This window comes from Salvelinus namaycush, chromosome 31 (assembly GCF_016432855.1).
Source record: "Salvelinus namaycush isolate Seneca chromosome 31, SaNama_1.0, whole genome shotgun sequence".
Taxonomy (NCBI): Eukaryota; Metazoa; Chordata; class Actinopteri; order Salmoniformes; family Salmonidae; genus Salvelinus; species Salvelinus namaycush.
This window is the reverse complement of record NC_052337.1, coordinates 11,037,391-11,041,913: the sequence shown is the minus strand read 5'-3', so window position 1 is coordinate 11,041,913 and position 4,523 is coordinate 11,037,391. Positions and strand designations below refer to the sequence as shown.

At 45.5% G+C, this 4,523-nt stretch overlaps 1 pseudogene; it reads left to right on the top strand.

The window, feature by feature from the left end:
• The first annotated feature begins 2,014 nt into the window (after positions 1 to 2,014).
• LOC120026203 lies at positions 2,015 to 4,122 on the top strand (annotated as a pseudogene).
• The last annotated feature ends 401 nt before the right edge of the window (positions 4,123 to 4,523 follow it).

The window sequence follows — 4,523 nt, the reverse complement described above, 5'->3', positions numbered from 1 at the left end:
TTGCACTGCTTTTAACCAGACCCCTATGGGCCCAGGTCAAAAGTATTGCACTATATAAAGAATAGGTTACCATGGGATGCATGCCATGGTCTAATGAATGACCTTGATCTCTATAAACCACATCCTACCACAACCCACCACAGGTACCTGATCACCAGCTGGCTTATACCTGGAGCTCTGCAGACCTGGGTTTAAAAAAAAATCAAATAATAGCAAATTACAAAGCTGGGCTTGCCTGGTACACTAGAATCAATACAACAGTATCAAAAGGGCAAATCCTGCCGATCTGGCACTCCAGGCAGGCTACAGCAAATGCTACGAGTATACTTGAAAGATGTCAAATACTATTAGAACCCAGCTACACGGTTCTGGTGCCAGAGGCTGCAGCTATAAGCATAGTAGAATGACCCGTGTTAGATGATAACGGTTGAGTCAAAGACTTTGGCTGCAGATTCATCTAAGGCGGCCATTTTGTTGGATTAGACACAAAGTCCTTGGCAATCAATACCTCTCTCTTCTCCCCATGTTCACACCCAGAGACAAAGAGGAGAGGGGGGTGAAAGAGAGGGGGAGAGGAGAAAGGCTGAGAAATAATAAAAGTTGTGATGGATTGTCTCCGTCTTCCTATCTCTCTCTCTCCGTTACTCCCCCTCTCTCTCCCTATTCCGATCCCTCTCTCTCCCTCTCTCTCTCTCTCCCTTACTCCCCCTATCTCTCCCTATTCCTATCCCTCTATCTCTCCGTCACTCCCCCTCTCTCTCCCTATTCCGATCCCTCTCTCTCCATCTCTCTCTCTCTCTCTCTCCGTCACTCCCCCTCTCTCTCCCTATTCCGATCCCTCTCTCTCCCTCTCTCTCTCCCTCCCTCACTCTCCCTCTCTCTCCCTATTCCTATTCCTCTATCTCCCTCTCTCTCTCTCTCTCCCTCTTTCTCTCCCTCTTATAAAGGCCTGAGAAGGATGGTATTTGCTTGACAGATTCAGGTGCAATTTGGTTACTGATTAAACAGAAAATCCAGACCGAGCTGAATGAGAATGTAATTGTTGAGTCTGGCAGCGTGGCAGTCATGGTAGGCCTTCCTGTTGCTTGTGGGGAGAAAAGCTTCTCTGACAGGTTGAATCTCTAGTTAATAGTTTAGGTCTGCTCTCTGTCATATGCTGTCTCTTCAAACACCAGGAGAGAGCACTGAAAAGAGCTAAAGAGAGAGGGAGTCAGATTGAAGGATAGATAGATACAGAGTGATAGAGAGAGAGAGAGAGAGAGAGAGAGAGAGAGAGAGAGAGAGAGAGAGAGAGAGAGAGAGAGAGCAGACAGACTGAGAGAGGGATATTGAGACTGTGGGAGTATGAAAGAGATAAAAGGAGTGGGAGGATTAGAAACTGAAGGAGAACAAAAGACAGAAAGGAATAATCAGGCCAATTCCCTCTGTTTTCTACCCAGGAGGAGTCATTTGTGTCTGTGTGCGTGTGTGTGCATGTGTCCCTACGTGCGCGCATGTATGTGTGGGTGTGTTTGTGTGATTAATGATTAATGCAATCTGCATTTTATGGGCTGTTTTACTCTGTGCATTTAGAATGAATAATGAGATGTTTTCCGCCTTTGCCTATAAACCCAGACTAGAAAAGAACATTACATTATCTCTAAAAAAGAAAAACATCTCTGATATTTAGATCTCTAAAAAGAACAATAATACAGATTATAATGCAGGCACTGAGACAGTATTTTTATTGCACTCCGTAAGCAGATGTTGGTGTTGTTCTAATGTTTGAGAACAGACAGAAGCAGACACACACACACACACACACACACACACACACACACACACACACACACACACACACACACACACACACACACACACACACACACACACACACACACACACACACGCGCACTTTCTCCCTCTCTAGTTTCTCTATATTTCTCTCTCTCCCCCTCCCACGAACGTTCTACTGAGGAAACAAAACTGATCTCTGTGTCATCTGTCTGTGTGAGAGTGAACAACAACAGTCCAAATGGCTCTGCGGGGAGTTCTACCAGACCAGGACCAGTTCTGTTGTCTGTCTGTCTGGAACTACGGAAGGAGCCGGTGGCTATTCCCTGTGGACACAGTTACTGTAGAAGCTGTATTGAGGGCTACTGAGACCAGGATCATCAGGGCATCTACAGCTGTCCACATTGCAAGCAGACCTTCACTCCAAGGCCTACTCTGGGGAAAAATAACATGTTGGCTGAGGTGTTGGAGACACTGAAGAAGACAGGACTCCAGGCTGCTCCCCCTGTTCTGTGCTATGCTGGACCTGGAGATGTGGCGTGTGATTTCTGCACTGGGACCAGAAAGCAGAAAGCCTTCATGTCCTGTCTGGCATGTCTGGTGTCTTACTGTGAGACTCACCTCCAACTTCACTATGATGTTCCTGGACTAAAGAAACACAAGCTGGTCAAAGCCACCATACAGTTACAGGAGAAGATCGGCTCTCATCATGACAAACTGCCGTACGGATCAACAGTGTATGTCTATTGTGTGTGATGGATGAACATAATGGCCATGATACAATGTCAGCTGCAGCAGAGAGGCAGAGAAGCAGGTTAGACCAGAACAACTGGTTGGTGACTCTGTTAAACAGTAGGAAGGCTGTTTGAATAGGAGAGATCAAGAAACATCGTTATTGAAATGAAATCGACTCACAGCAGAAGAAATATGATTACCGTAATTTCTGGACTATTAAGCGCACCTGAATATAAGCCGCACCCACTGAATTTAAAAAAAAATATGTATTTTGTACATAAATAAGCCGCACATCTCTATAAGCCGCAGGTGCCTACCGGTACATTGAAACAAATGAACTTTACACAGCCTTTAAACGAAACACGGCTTGTAACAAAAATAAATAGGCTTTAACGAAACACGGCTTGTAACAAAAATAAAAAAAATAGCAGTAAACAGTAGCCTACCAAGAAAGTCATTGGTCACTATATTCCTCCTCCTGTGCACTGAAACCACTGAAGTCATATCCTTCGGTGTCGGAGTTGAATAGCCTCAGAATTGCTTCATCCGATGTTGGATCGTTTTCATTGTCGCTCTCGTCACTTTCATCCGGAGGCAAATTCCCCGCTGAGCTCATGCTGCCCTCTTCAACACGCAGCAGTCCAGCCTTTCGAAACCCGTTGATGATAGTGGATTTTTTGACAATGCTCCACGCTGTCAGGACCCACTGGCAGACTTGACCATAAGTTGCTCTTCGCATGCGGCCCGTTTTAGTGAAGGATTTCTCCCCACTTGTCATCCAAGCCTCCCACTGAACACGGAGCGCCACCTTAAATGCACGATTTACACTGATGTCGAGTGGCTGAAAATACTTTGTTGTGCCCCCAGGAATCAGTCTTCAAGCTCATTTTCTAGTTCGGGCCATCTGCTTTTCTTCCCTCTGAAAGCTTTTGTTGTCTTTTTGCACTGAGTCAGTTCCTCAAGCTGCTGTTTAAGGCCAAGCTCCCGTGCAGCAGCTCTATTTCCTTTTCCAACAGCCAGATCGATCGCCTTCAACTTGAAAGCTGCATCATATGCATTTCTCCGTGTCTTTGCCATGATGAGGGTGACAAAATGACTACCGTAATCAGAATGATGGGAAGTTTGAGCGCGCTCGATTTACGTCACATTATGTGACGGTGCTCAGTTTTTTGGCGGCATGAATCTTGTGAAAGCGGGAAAAATCCATAAATTAGCCGCGTCATTGTATAAGCCGCGAGGTTCAAAGCGTGGGAAAAAGTAGCGGCTTATAGCCTGGAAATTACGGTATCATAAATTATCCAAATTGATCAGCTTCTTCGAAAGTCAAACTCCATTATCATCCTGAATGCTCTTTTGAGTCCAACGTTCAGTCTCTGTGATACATGTCATGTACAGTAAGAACTATAATCATTCAATCAACTGTATGCTATGGTGACAAGTGAACTATTGGACACAAAAATTGATAGCTCAATTAAGAGTGTTCCTCCACAGAGTCAGCTGGGGATGAGTCAGCAGAAGCTCCAGCAGAGAGTCCAGGAGAGAGAGAAGGTGCTGAAGGAGTTCCAACAGGCTGTGGAGTCTCTCAAGGTGAGTATTATTATTGACCAGAGGTGATGCACCATTTCACTTCCCTCCTCCAGCCAACCAGAGAGAGAGAGAGAGAGGCTACTCTCCAATCCACTATGGAGAACAGTCTGGCTGGGCTACAACTATAGATAGAGAGGGAATAGACTGATTATATCAGGATAATGTAAGACCCAGATGCAGAATGTGTAGAAGTAATAATGTTAATTACAACAACAGAAGCAAAGGTACTGGATGGCAGGCAGGCTCAGGGTCTGTGGCAGGCAGAGTGGTCAGGCGGGCGGGTTCAGGGTCAGGACAGGCAAAGGTCAAAAACCAGGAGGGCAAGAAAAGAGAGGCTGGGAAAAAACAGGAGCTGACAGGACAAATGCTAGTAAGCTTGACAAACAAGACGAACTGGCAACAGGCAAACAGAAATCACAGGTATAAGT